Genomic DNA, 15,387 nt, shown 5'->3' on the forward strand with positions numbered 1-15,387 from the left:
GGTCTATAGGCACTGCCTGCCATTCCTGCAGATGACGTGGCATCAACAATTGCACATGTCTAGGGACCTGGTGACTCAAATCTGCCACTTACTGCAGGACTTGGCGCCAAGGGGACATGGAGGGCATCCATTGCCAGTGGCTTAAAAGTGACCGCAGCACCCAATTTCTATGCCAGTGGTTCCTTTCAGGGCTCCGCAGGTGACCTCTGTAGGATTTCACAATCCGCCACCCACAAACATATCCATGAGGACACGGATGCCATCTTCTCCATGGTACACAAATTTGTGCATTTTTCCCGGGACCGGGACAGCCAGGATGCAAGGGCCATGAGATTCACCCAGATCTCAGGATTCCCACAGGTACAGGATCCAATTGACTGCACTCATGTGGCGCTCGTGTCTCCATCGCTACATTCAGTGGATTTCATCAACCACAAGGGCTTCCACTCACTGAACGTGCAGCTGGTATGTGACCACCAGAAACGCATCCTGCAGGTATGCGCATGGTTTCCAGGGAGTGTGCATGCTGTGTGCATAGATCCCTGCAGTCTTCCAGGGTCCACAGAGGCTGCAGGGTTGGCTCTTTGGGGACAAGGGCTACCCGCAGAGGTCGTGGCTGATGACACCCATGCTGCGGCCTCTGACTGCAGCAGAGTGACGCTATAATGATGCTCATGCAGCAGCTCGCAACTATGTGGAGCAGACCATCAGAATGCTGAAGATGCGGTTCCCGTGCCTGGACCAGTCTGGTGGAGCCCCGCAATACAGTCCACAGAGGGTGTCACGCATCATCGTCATCTGCTGCACCCTTTACAACCTGGTGCTGCAACGGGGAGAGGAGGTGGCTGAGGAGGAGCTGGAGGAGCTGCACATCTCCTCTGATGAGGAGGACGCCAACGGGGATGATGGTGAGTGGGTCCTCGGCGGTGATGATGATGGGGATGAGGCTTTCGCACTAGCTATACAAGGCAGGCTTGCTCGGGAGGCCCTCGTAGCTGCCAGATTTATGGAGGATGATGATGACATGCAGTGAGGTGACCCCATAGATTCTCACATCGCAGTTGTGAAAGTTTGACACCAGTCTGGTTTATGGCAGTGCCAATACCCTCTGTGAGAATGCTCCTGTCATGAAAATGCAATAGAGGCCCTAATAGTCATTTGATCACAGGAAGATGATGGCAACATGCAGTGAGGACACTCCATAGATCTTCACATAGCCTCTGAGAATGTCTGACTCCTGTCTGGCCGAGGGCAGCTCACTTGGGCTCCATGATCAGGGCCATCTCAGAGACGCAACCATGAAACTTTAGACGCATCTGATGCTATGTCCGCCTACAGCACCTCAGCCCTTCAGGAGCTGGTGCACAGCATCACTGGTCGCAGATGCTGGTGTGATGAGGGCCAGCCCAACCTTGAAGGCGCTGAGAGCACACAGAGAAAATGCAAGAACCCTGTGGTGCCTGCTCACTACATTCTGGCAGCAATGACCAGCACTGCCAAGGTGCAGGCATCGGTAATGTTTCCAGGGAGTGTGAGGCTGGACCATCACTGTGGTCTGAAGGCTGCCTTTTATCTTGTGCAGAAAGGTTTCACATCTGAGTGACAAGAACACTGTTCATCAGAACAAGGAGTCACAGGCAGGGAGACATTCTTAGGACTTTATTGACAATAGTGAACAGTATGTACAAGTGATCAACACTCATGCCCAGGCTGTGCAACTACTTTTACCTAACTTTCCTAACCCTGCTGCTATGTCTTGGTGCTCCCCGGACATCCACAGCGGAGGTGGAGGCAGCGTGCTGACTGTGACACCCAGTCTGTGATGGCTTTGGCGGGTGTCCTCTGGAGGGCCAAGACTTGGAGGGCCCCGGCCTGTTCTCGGGGTACTGCTACATGGCAGTGGCACCCTCCTTGGCCTGTGAAGCTGGAGCTGCGGAGGTCACAGGAAGAGAATATTCAGATGGGCCGGTCACTCCTAGGGTCGCCTGAATGGATGGACTCAGAGCGTGCACCTGCTGATCCTCCTCCCCATGGGTGCCCGAGGGCCCCTGGCTGACTCCGTGAGCGGAAGGGGTAGTGGGAGTGAGATCGAGCTGCTCAGCACCCCTCTCACGTACACACTGTTGGAGGCCAACTATGGCATCAGCAATGGAGTTAAGCCCGCGCAACAGTGCAGGAGTAACATCATGGACCAAGGCCTCCATGGCGGCCGCCATCCTGCCAGTATTAACCTCGGTGTGTTACAATGCCGGCGCTATCACCTCAGCCTGAAGACAGACGGACTCCTCCTTCATGCTTTGCAATCTGAGGCACCAGACATCCCTTCATGGTGTTCCCTAGCTTGCCTTTGCAGCTTCAGCAATTGTGACATGGTCGAGTCCAGAGGCTCGTCGTCTGACTCGGACTCAGCAACATTCTGGCCTCCAGCCGTCCTCGGGGTGCCAGGGACCTGGGAAGTCCCTGCCTCTGCCTGCCGTAGATCAGAAAGTGTGATGTGCTCACCAGATTGTGATTCCGAGGCTACTCTAAAGCTAGATCCCACCGAGGTGCATGTCTCTGTGCTGGTGGAGGGTGTGGGTGAGCACTGTGATGGGTATTCAGATTCCTCTTTAGATGTTTCTTCAGGGCTTGATTGAAGGCCCTGGGTCATGGACTCTGTCGGCTGTTTGGCAGATGTGCCTGCAAAAGCAAGGGGAGATAATTAGTGCATGGTTGTGGCCTGTGTATGAGGACACATCACTAACGGCATGCTTATTTGATGGAGGTTGTACTGCTGGATCCTCAAGTGGTAGAGCAGCGCTGACCTCACCATCAGCACAGGACTGTTCCCAGTCATCACTGGCCAGCTGGATGGCACTGTTTTCGAAATCTGTCAGAACTTTAATCTCCTGCATCCCTCCACCTGTCTGCGACCTTTCCCTCCTGTTGTGTACCAGTTGTCCTGCATGGATAGAGATGGGGAGAATGTATTAGGATGCCTGCCAGGCCAGATGATAAGTATGCCTGGCCTGCGTGGGTGGTGAGTGGTCCCATGGACAGGGTGAGGACAATGATGGTGTGTGTCAGAGAATGAATGGTGATGTCCCTTGCACTGGCAGTGAGTGAGGGCCCTGTGGGTGTGCAATGGGTTTGTGAGTGCATGAGTTGGGAGTGATGAAAAGAGTGACTTACCCTGGTGGAACAGAGGAGATCATTCATCCTTTTGCGGCACTGGGTGGCTGTCCTCCTCTGCAGGTTGTTTGCGCTGACCACCACTGCCACTGCCTCCCAAGCCGGGTTCGTGACTTTGCTGCCCATCCTGCAGCCAGAGCGGGGATAGAGCACTTCCCGGCAGGCCTCTACGGCATCCAGCAGTCGCTCAAGAGACCCGTCATTGAAGCGGGGACTGTGGCCTTTTTTCCTTTGCTGGCCATGTCTCCCAGGCAGCACTGGTGAGCTGGTGGTGATGAGCGTTTTGTTGGCGGTTGCCTTTTAAAGATGGCGGCCGGAGTGATGTAACAGTGGGGTGATGGCGGGCGGGTGAATGAGAGCAAACACGGAAATGGCCTGTTTTGCGGGAGCAAATAAATAATGAGGCGGGTTTGGGACGATACGGCGTGAAAACCCGCCATTTCCATTGGTGGGTAGGACTCCATTTTACCCGCTCGCTACCGCACTTAGTACAATTCTAGGAAAATTCCACCCACTATATATAACTAAATCTGTCTTTCCCAACTTATTCCCACAAATAGGCTTGCGTGATTGCAATAGCCAATATTTCATTTAAATTTTCAAGTACCCCCTCATTATCCAATTTGATTAGAGGAAAATCAATTTCAGAGTCCTGCACTTCTATTTCTTTCTCATCAATCCACCATCACTAATACCTCTTTCTGTTCCTCTTACCTGTCAAAGTACTTTTTAAGCATATTACATGACACACCTCTGCTTCTTTCTTCTATCTGGAGTATTTATTAAATAATTTACTTCACTCAATTTCTTTTCAATCCTGTAAGGTCCACTAAACCTTGCATTTAATGAATCACCTAGGACTGGTAACAGAGCTAGTACTTTCTCTCCAGAAACAAAACTGCAAATTTTAGCCTTCTTATCTGCCTTCACTTTCATCACTTGCTGTGATATCTTTAAATGTTCCCTAGCCAACTCACATTTTCTGTTCAATTTTTCCCTGAAAATTGATACGTAATCCAGGAGACTAGCTTCTGAATTTTGACCCACCAATTTCTCATGAATCAATTTCAGTGGCCCTCTTACCTCATGACCATAAACTAGTTCAAAGGGGCTAAAACCAGTCAATGCATTAGGAGCATCTCTAATAGCAAATAACAAAAATGGAATTCCTGTATCCAAATCCTGTGGATAATTCTGACAGTACACTCTCATCATGGTTTTTTAAGTTTGATGCCATCTTTCCAAAGCTCCTTGTGACTCCGAATGATTAGCTGTTGACTTAAACTGCTTTATCCCCAAACTGTCCGTTACTTCCTCAACCAGCTATGACAAAATTTAACCCCTGATCTGATTGTATTTCCTTAGGTAAACCATATCTTGTAAAAAATTTAGTTAACTCCTCCACAATCTTCTTAGTTGCAATATTTCTTAAAGGTATCACTTCAGAAAACCTGGTTGACACATCCAGTACTGTCAGTAAATACTGAATTCCACTTTTAGTCTTAGGGAGAGGTCCTACATAATCAATCATGACCCTAGTAAAAGGTTCTTTAAATGCTGATATTGGGATTAAAGGTGCCGGCTTAACCACTGCTTGTGGTTTCCCTGTTACCTGACATGTGTGACGTGTTCTACAGAATTTGACTACATCCCTATGCAATCCTGGCCAAAAGAAATATCTCTGTATCTTTTCCCATGTTTACCTAATTCCTAAATATCCCCCCATTGGAATTTCATGAGCAATTCTCAGAATCTCATTTCTATACCATAATGGGATAACAATCTGATCCAGCTTTCATTTGCTGAGACATGATCCGGCCTCTATTTTCTCATTGAAATATCTCCCTTAAGGTAAAAACATTCCTATATACAATTTGCTTCTGTTTCTGAGTAAGCTGCCTGATATAACTGCTTTATTGGCAAATAATTTTTCTGTAATTCTACTAACCTACTTGAGTTAAACACTTCAGCTGAATTGCCCTGTAGTCTTTGCTCCTGAACAATCTTATCAAACACACTGCCAGCTAATTGGATTTCGACACCTTCTACTTGCTTTTGAACTGCCTGCCCTTCTTGTTTTTCTTGTTTCAATCTGTGTGACTGTGATCTCATATTCACACAATCTGGAAACAATATAGGATGGTCCTTCTGTAACACCTCTGTTGAAAACTCTTCTACAGGCTGCTCAACTACCATAGGCATCATCCACATCTGTGACCCAGCTATATCATTACCCAAAATAAATTGAACTCCTGCAATGGGCAATTTTTCCACTGCTCCAACAACCACTTCACCTATCTTCCATTTGTTCTTTAAATTTATCTTCCACAAGGGGGGAGGTTTAGCATCTCCATGAACCCCACTTAGTATTACGTGTTCCTGCAATACTCCCTCTGAACAACAAATGAACAACAACTATCCCATAACATTAAGGATTGACTAGCCCCTGTATCTCTTAAAATTTTAACATCTTCACCTACTCCACCCTGTACACATGGAAAGTCTTTCCCTTCACACACAATGTCTTTAAACATTTCTGCAACTTGCCCCTCAGAATTCCCTTGGGTAAACTGTGAAAACATTCCCACTTCTTTACCTATCACTGATTCTTCCTGTTTTACCTGTACACAAATCACTGTTTTTTCCTGTGCCTGAACCTCAAGACCCACAGCACTTTTACTTCCAGAACTTTTCTGCACCCCAATAATTCCAGCAGATTTTCCCAGTAATTTCCAACACACTGACTTTGTGTGCCCCACTTTATTACAATGAAAACACCTCAACTTTTGAATGTCACTTCTACCCTCAGCACATTCCTTTTTATTCTGAGAAAAAAGCTTCCTGGGAATTTCCAGCTACTCCTTCTCTTCCCTGACTACCTACCTTCCTTTCACCTTCCTACTTTCTATCATTTTCCGATTTGAAAAGGTGACAAAGAAAAGGTTTAGCTCTATGAACTAACTCATAATCATCAGCTATCTCTGCTGCTTGACTTACAGAATCAACCCTCTGTTCCTCCACATGAGTTCTCACAACCCAAGGAATTGAGTCTTTAAATTCTTCCAAAAGAATTACTTCCCTAAGAGCTGCATATGTTGTCTCTATTTTTAATGCCTGTATCCACTGGTCAAAATTACCTTGTTTTAGTCTCTCAAATTCAATATAAGTTTGCCCAGGCTGTTTTCTCATATTCTTAAATTTCTGCCTGCAAGCCTCAGGAACCAACTCATGCACTCAAAATTTTTCACCACATCATAATTCACTGATACTTCTTCAGACAATGAAGCATATACCTCATGTGCTCTACCCACCAGCCTAGACTGTAACAATAATGTCCAGTATTCCTGTGGCCATTTCATCTGTTTAGCTATCTTCTCAAATGAAATAAAGAATGCTTCAATATCTTTTCCTCAAACTTTGGAAGAGCTTGTACAAATTTAAACATCTCCCCATTGGATTCTACTCTAGAGATAAGTTCTCCCTCATCTCCTGGTATCTCTTTTTTTAACTGCCAACATTTTCAGTTGAAATTCTCTCTCTTTTTCTCTTTCCTCCTTCGCTATCTTCACAATTTCTAACTCCCTTTGAAATGCCCTTTCTCTTTCCTTTGCTTCTAATTCAAGTTTATTCATTTCCTTTGCTTGTTCAAGTTCAAGCACTTTCATTTGTAACTGAAGCCTCACTACGTCCAGCTGTGATTCATTAGTGTCAGGTAGCACTTCCAACTATAAATACTGTGCTATACCTTTAATTATGTCTGATTTCCTAGCCCATGAAGGTAACCTCAATTGTAATTTATCCTCCAACTCTGTTAACTTACTCCTGGTTATTTTTTGTAACACAGTCAGAGTTATATTCTCTACTCCCAGACAAGTCTTAGCAATCGCCAAAGCCATCTTACAGTCTCGCCGCTTATAAAAATGCTTCACCAACTCCTGAATTCAAAGTGCTTCTCATAATCATAATCTTAAGATTCACCAATTCCAAACCAATCCAGGAATTACAAATATTATCCTGGACGAGCCCCCGATTATTATGACACAGCAGTTGGTAAAGGTTGAGTTGTTTAAACCCCAGTGGGAAACTTGAACAACTGTCATAACCTATATTTTCATTTGGTATGTTTGAGATGCAGTTCTGAATTCAGGAATAAAAGCACCAAGCCTCAAGAGGATTTTTTAATATAAAACTAAATTAACCATTTATTAATTTAACAACAAATTTAAACACATACACATGTATACAAATTACTACCAACTAACTTTTAAACAAATTCCCAAATTAGTCACTCCCAGGTAAATCTTCATCAAGGCAACAATGACCCATAGGGCTGAATCTTCGGCTCGGCAAGCAGGGGCAGGGTCCACTCGCCGAGGCGTAAAGTGACACGTGGTGATGTCGGGTGTGCGTCCCGACATCATGGCACACCATTCATACTTTCAGTTCGGCAGCGCGCACCCCACCCGAGTCAGCTGCGCGCCCGCCGAACTGTCAAAGGCCTATTAAGGCCATTTAACTCTCAATTAAAGTAATTAATGGAGCTACCCGTCCAACCTTATGGTTGCCGAGCAGGCAAAGAGCCCAGGTGGCCTTCGCATTTTTCATGGAACCTCATCCACGGGCGGGATGAGGTTCCATGAATGATTTTAAATTTTGACAAAAGTTTTTATTAAAATTAATGCACATGTCCCAGCTCATGACGGGACATGTCATAAAAATTTTCTCACCACTTTATTAAACTTTTTGGACTTAAAGCTAATCCCCCTTACCCTGGTAATGGGGATTGTGGTCTCTGCTAGAGGCACCTCCTTTGAGGAGGAAGAGAGGGGCAGAAGTGGGAGGAGGCCAGGTGTCCCTATTCAGCTTCCAGGGGAGCAACTGTGGGTGGAGATGGGCGCAGGGCCAACAGGAAGTCCAAGGTGGAAAGGGCTACAGAAGACGCCACTATCCTGCTGCCAGGTTGTAGCTACCTCAATATATTTGAAGTGCAATGCCAAAGTAGGCTCCATCTCTCAAGCAAGACAGTGATCTCCATCTGTCAGATGATCGGCCCTGAGATCAGCTCCGTCTGTGTGGGTGGACACCCCGTGCAAGTGGTACTGAAGGTCATGGCGGACCTCAGCTTCTATGCCTCCAGTTCTTTCCAGGAGTCAGTGGGGAATCTGTGTGGAGTCTCCCAATCAGCTGCCCACAGTTGCGTCAAACTGGTGACAGGAGATCTGTTCAGGCGTGTATTGACTTTCATTCATTACCATACGGACAAGGCCAGCCAGGCAGAGCGAGCCAGAGGCTTCGCAGTGATTGCTGGGTTCCCCCACATCCAGGGTGCTATTGACTGCACACATGTGGCCATCAAGTCATCAGCGGGTGAGCCAGGTGCCTTCGTTAACAGGAAGGGCTTCCACTCCATGAACGTGCAGTTAGTGTGTGATCACAGGATGCTGATTCTGCAAGTTTGTGCAAGGTACCCTGGCAGCTCCTATGATGCCTACATCCTGAGACACTCCCAGGTGCTGAGGCTCTTCAGTGCTCCAGCCCGACTGGATGGATGTCTGCTGGGTGACCAGGACTATCCACTCAAAAGGTGGCTCATGACGCCTCTCAGCCACCCGAGAACAGAGGCCAAGCAGTGGTACAACAGGGGCCATGCCTTCACAAGGGTGGTGGTAGAGAGAACCATAGGTCTTCTCAAGATGCGCTTCCTGGACCCTTCAGGGGGCGCACTCCAATATCCCCCAGATCGTGTGTCACTGATAGTGGTTGTATGCTGCGCTCTCCACAATCTGTTGCTGGAAAGGGAGGATGCAGTGGAGGAAGAAGATCTTGTCACAGCTGCACAGGAAACAGATGATGAGTCCAGTTGTGAGTCCGAGGACAAACACAGTGAGGAGAATGCTGAGGGCATAGATGCTGATCTGGGTAACCTCCAGGGAGGCAGGGACACCAGGGACGCTTTGATCCAATGCTCCTTCAGCTAGCATACCATTAAGAACCACCACCACATGCTAGGACTGCAGGCTCTATGCTCGATCCCTGACAGGACCAGCTCCTTGGTCAACAACATACTCTATATGCCTTTGCAATAAAGTTCCAGGAGACACACATCCATCATAACATCATGGCCTACCCTGCACCTACAAGAGAGATCAGCCAGTGCTGGCCATGGCTGGCATCTCCCCAGTCGCCACAGCCTTATCAGATGCCATGGTCACTGACAGAGGGGTGGAGGAGCTGCTGCCGTCATCCAGAGCACCCTGAGAGGAGCCCACAGAGACGACAGGCAGCTCGTATGCCAATGTGAGGTCGCATTGGACTTCCCTGCTCACCATTGATGGATGGGCACCTAGCTGGGATATTGGGTGTCCAATCCATCTCCCACACTGACACTGACCAGCTGAGGTCATTGCCGCTGTGAGGGCTTGCAGGTCCGAGCACATCCCCAGGAACCCTTGACTGAGTCCCTGGAGAAGCCTCTCCATGACAGTAGCCACTCTCTCCATGGAAGAGGCATTGCGCTCAGCCAAGAGGGTGAAAGCAGTACTTATGCTCTTCATGGACGCCTCCACAACGGAGACTATGGCACGCATTCCCTCATGTATCTTCGCCAGATCCTCCTGCACACCCTGCTGGACTTCCAGCATCTGCTGCCTCAGGGATGACTCCAGAGACACATCAGCAGCCATTGACTGAGCAGTCCACCGACTGCCAGCGCCCGGGGCACTCTCTCTGCCTCCGTATTCACCTCGAGCAAGAGTGAAATGCCCTCACCAATGTGCACCAATAGACTACATGACGATGTTATGCCCACTGAGGTGCTGGTATCTGCGCTGGTGCCTGCTTGACAGAGAGGGTGTGACACAGGTGCATGCTCAGCAGGTGGTCCTCAGGGGTCAGGGGTGGGCCTTAAGGCTCCTCATAGCAACTGCCTGCTGGTGAGCCTAAAAGAGAGAAGAATGACATGTCATTAGTTTAAGACATGACACTGTCACTGTGCATGCCAGGCACCTGGTGAGACAGAGATATGCATCATGGCGCCCTTGTATTTTGATTATCAATGGGGATTCCAAGTTCAAAGCTCACATCAATATAGAGACTACATTGGAATGGTTGCAACAACCAACATTCTCACCTCAGTGCACTGCACTCTTACCTTCCTCTGGCACCTCAACCTCACCGCTGCCGCTTGACCAAGGTGCAGTTCCAGGGCCTCCTGCTCTTATCGTGTGAGGATGAGGGGGTGTGGGGGTCCCCCGCAATGTTGCTACTTCTCAACATTGTTATGGGATGTTTTCTACTGAAAGGACAGAGGAGCATTGATTAGTCCACTCTCTAACTGCAGCGCCACTGCAGCCTGACCAACCCCACCTGAGGAGCACCTTGCAGGGCTCAGCCGATTCATGACCCTTGAGCCACAAGAAACTCAGTCCAAGCAGCCAGGGCTCACCCCCTTAGCCAGATTCTGCATCATTGACATTTGCCATTCACACTCTAACACATTTGAGGTCCACGGGGGGATGTGCAGCTCTTAACTGTTCTGCAAAGTGACCCATGCCAACACGGTACTCACCCTTCCCGATCACAGGAGGTCATTGAAGCGATTCCAGCACAGGACCCATGTGCTCCTCACCATGTTGTGGCTGCTGACATTGGATGCCACCTCCTCCCTGGCCTTTTTGGTGAGGTGAGGGGGCCTCCTCCTCCCGTCTCTGGGGACAAGGGTTTCTCTCCTCACTGCCACCGCTTCCAGGAGGGCTGCAAGGCACTCACCCGAGAAACGTGGGGCTGATGACTCCAACGACTGCCCTCCCACCTGCCGTATCCGCCCGCAACGGTTTCCATTTACCTGACTTCAGCGTCCTTCTGTGACAGCCTTCCAGGGGCTGCCGAGGCCGCTTTTGAATCGGCCGTCGGGTCACCATTGAACCCAGTGGACATCATGTCCCCGCCCCTTCTCGCTCATTCACAAGCCGCATATCAGACTGGGTGGGCCTCAATTGGCCCAACAGCGTAAAATCACGGCGCGCTGTCGATTGCTGGCGGTAGTCGGCTTCCCGACCGCCCCGCCGACCCCGCACGCTAAGGGCAAAATTCTGCCCTATAAACATTAATCTCTTCATGACACCATTTTCCATTGGCATGACAGCAGGCAATTTCTTAGAAAACTATTGATGCACTGAAATTAATAGATGGAGTATGGGCAGTGAACAATTCTAATAAGCTGTCCGTACCATTCAAGGCCCTAATTCCCGCTCGTGTGATTGATGATCTCTATGCAGATGTTCTCACTGGAACCTCTGAGGTCAGTTTTGATTAGTGACTCTATAACCAGAATCTATCATTAGTTGTGAGATGTGAGGTTTTGCAAATACAGCAGTTCAGTGCAGTCCATGTCAAGCCAGGGCAGCACAGAGGCAAGCAAAGCACTCAGTTAATAATCAATGTGACATATATACTTTACATCACAAATCTTATGCCAGTGTACAAGTATAATACTGAAGACAGCAATAAGACTTTTATGACATTTTTACTATTTTGAAATAGGGTAACATTTTTTCAACCTTTGTAATTAGGCGTTACTTTGAGACTTTATTGTTGCAATGCACTTTTGGCCAGCCTCTCATTCTCCATTCTACATATACTTGAGCACAAAACTCTGCTGCCAGTATCTTAACATTCGCCAAGTCCCATCATCCCTGTGCTTGCTGACCTACAGTGAATCCCAGTCTTGCAATGCCTTAATTTAAAAATTCTTGTCCTTTTTTTCAGATCCCTCTTTGGCCTCACATCTATCTTTGTAACCTCCTCCAGCCTACAACCCTTTGAGATGTCTGCACTCCTATAATTTTGACCTCTTGTGCATCTCCAATTTTATTTGGTCCATCATTGGTGCCTTCAGCTGCCTAGACCCTAAGCTCTGGGATTCCTTTTCTAAACCTCTCTGCTTCTCTACCTCTATCTCATCCTTTAAGATGCTTCTTAAAATATACCTCTTTGATGAAGCTTTTGGTTATTTATCCCAATATATATGTGGCTTAACATCAAATATTTTTTGATAATGCACCTGCCAAGAGCTATGGGACATTTCACTACATTAAAGGCATAATATATTTGCAAGCTCTTGTTTCTGCTAATTTAGTTTCTTAATAAGCCTAATTAGTGTTTTGCCACCATCAGATATTATTTGATCAATCCAAGAGATCAAAAATGACTATCTTACCTTATCAAACATGTAATTGATTTAATGTTCACCCTGGTTGTTCAGTGACCCAATTCTTTGTCTAGGGTTCATGCCATCAGGGCCTGTGATATATTCACCTTTCCTTTTCCACAGTTAGCTCTCTCCATTTTTCCATATCTTCCTCTAGTATCCCTACATTATCACTTCTCACAAAAGCATTAGGTTAATCACATTACATTTGAGGTATAAATGTTAATAAGCCTGAAGCCAGTCAACAACAGCAGGGTGTGATGGGGGAGAGAGAGACCTTGTCAGCAATTTCTTCAATAAAAAATGGATTCAGGGCAGGCTCAGTCACTCCTAATCGCAGCTGTGTAAAACAAATGAAGCTACAAATATATTCATAGAGGCCACATAATTTCTTTTCCTTTTGCAGGATGAGTTCAAGTCACTCAATTCACTGTAGTGGGGAGGGGAAAAACACTACAGCAAATTTGCAGGCATGTCTTGCCATTTGTGTTTCCAGATGGATGTGCTGAGGGTAGTGCTGAAGTGTTAAAAGTCACTGTTCTAGATAAACTAATCCACTATATGTTGGGAGTCTGCAGTGTCAGACAGTGAGAAGAGAATAATCAATGCTCTGTTGCTTTTAGCCTGGGATATATCACTGTGTCAGAGCATTTTTAAGACCTTGCTTTATTTATCCATTCCGTACAAGGCCACAGAGTTAGAAAATATTACATGTCATTGTCTCAGAATGTATTTCTTTTGGAAATTCTTGAATTTTTCAATCCTACCAATGTAGTGTCCAGGACAACTTGGATATTAATAAGCAGATGATAAATGCAATAATTTGTTAATTGCATTATCCATTGTACAACATGTAGGTTAATGAGTATACATACAAATCCAACTTCTTGGAGATTATTGTTTAAGAAATACATTAAAACAAGCTGCGTATCATCATTTACTAATTATTTGTAACGAAGGCAAAACATAATTGAAATAACAGCTTTCTTCTCACATTCAAGAGCAGTGAAACATTGAATTTTATTGTTTTATATTCTGTATTTTTAATTCTTTGACTTGTTTTATTTTGTTCCCATGATCATTTTGTAACTGACAAGTATAAATTATTTTTAATATCTCTTGAACTCAAGTTTATAATTTATTGAACATTTCAATACAGTTCTCACCTGGAGGCTTGACACTTTATTTAAAAAGCAAATGTAAAGTTCAACATGCTAAATGTATTATCTTCAACCATTTGTTCATGTGCACAGGTCATTTTCCTTCGTTTGGAATAACTTTTTTGAATTTGTAACGTTAATGCAAATATTCCACTGATGTAATGTTGCAAATTAAGACAGAGTCAACTGAAGGGCAAAGTGATAGGTGGAAATCCAATGTCACTGCGCTTCTGCCCCTTATAAGGATCCAAAGTAGTTCGAGGCTCATGTTCTATCCCCCATTAGCCCAGTCTCTCAGATTATGCGGAAAATCAAGACCTTCCTGAGTTATAAAGTACCATCCTTTTCCGATTCACATTGTCCATCAATGCATTTTTGCCTGAGTTTTTCTCACTAGTAGCATACAAAATCTCTGTTGTGAGCAATATTGCTCTGCTGTTCAGGGAGACTCCTCACATTCACCCTGCACAAGATATGTTTATTTTAGTGTATTACCAAAACTCGGGAGGTGGGATGCTCCCTCTTTACCACTTCAGCACTAGGTGACCTTTGAGAGATGTTCCATTTTTAAAAGGTCTGTTAGGCTAGATACCCTATGTGAAATACCTTAATTTCAACAAGCTGCAATGTAAAGCTTTAAGGTACATTCATCATTGCTTACCTCAATCAAGTTAGGACTATTACGCTTCCAAGATGATATCACTATACTGGTAACACCTACCAAGGATTGGGATGCTTGTGATACAGATAAGTTTACTGTCTTGATTCTTGTCAATTGCTCAAACTTAGAAAGCTATTAGAACCTCTTCCCCAATAAGTTCTTATAGCCCTGAAAGAGCAATTGGCAATTTTTAACTCCCCCGCGTTTCTTTTGCGATTGCCAGAGTATGTTTTACTGCCCTCCGGTATTAGATATATTATTTAGTGTTAAGAGGCCTGTGTTCCCTGATAACGTATCCTGTTCTTTATAAAATGTGCTTTCAGTTGGTTTCTCCAGATAAGTGGGGCCGAATTTTAAAACAGAAGCGATTTGAAGGCAGATGGGGCTGCAATTTCCCATCACTTGCTGGCAAGCTGGTCTCCCATCACGGTCCTGCCTCTGGGTAATTTTAGTAGCGGGAGGATTGGAGGGCGGGGAGTTACAGCTACCCACCTGCAAGCAGTGGGTAGCCTATTAGGCCAATCAAAGGGCATTCAGATCCTCCACTGAGGCAGCAGCAGGTCTGGAGTTGAGGGGGAGGGAGCTAATGCTCCATCCAGATGGGAACCCAACCACTCCAAACACCCCCCATTCCCCCCTCCCTCACCACATCCACCATAGCTGGCAGGTCACAGCTGCAGCCACAAGCCATCCAATGGAGGGGTTGCGCCTCCACAATAATGACCTGGCAGCTGTGGCCTTTCTAATAGTAATTTTTTAAAAAATTGTTCAGAGGGCATTTCTATCTTGAGGTGCCCGCTCTCTCTCCTACCTGCATAAGCAGCACCCACCTCTGATGGTGGGGCTGCCGATGTGTCAGTGCTGGACGGTTTCCTATTGGCCCTCCGACCTTGGTAGCCCACCAACCAAGCTTAATTGGGCAATAAACGCAAACCCTGGCCACTAATTAGGCTGGTTGTCAAAAATTGCATTGGGTATCAAATGGGTTGGGACCTGGAAATTCACTTGCCTCCGCATGAAACAAAAATTCAGCCCATGGTTGCATTTTTGCCTAGTTTCAACTACACAGTAAGGATAACTCAGAAGTGAATGGTTCTTACATGTACATTGATCACTGACATGAGTATTCCTAATGAATGGACAGTCAAAACCTACTTGTAGCACATAGACATTAACCTTGCAAGAGA

General features: G+C 46.2%; 1 protein-coding gene across 1 annotated transcript in view; it reads left to right on the plus strand.

Moving 5' to 3' along the window:
* Positions 1–15,387, plus strand: part of abcc12 (ATP-binding cassette, sub-family C (CFTR/MRP), member 12) — a 124,469-nt gene that overhangs the window by 80,756 nt on the left and 28,326 nt on the right. The window lies entirely within an intron of this gene.

This window comes from Cetorhinus maximus, chromosome 6, assembly GCF_964194155.1.
Source record: "Cetorhinus maximus chromosome 6, sCetMax3.hap1.1, whole genome shotgun sequence".
Taxonomy (NCBI): domain Eukaryota; kingdom Metazoa; phylum Chordata; class Chondrichthyes; order Lamniformes; family Cetorhinidae; genus Cetorhinus; species Cetorhinus maximus.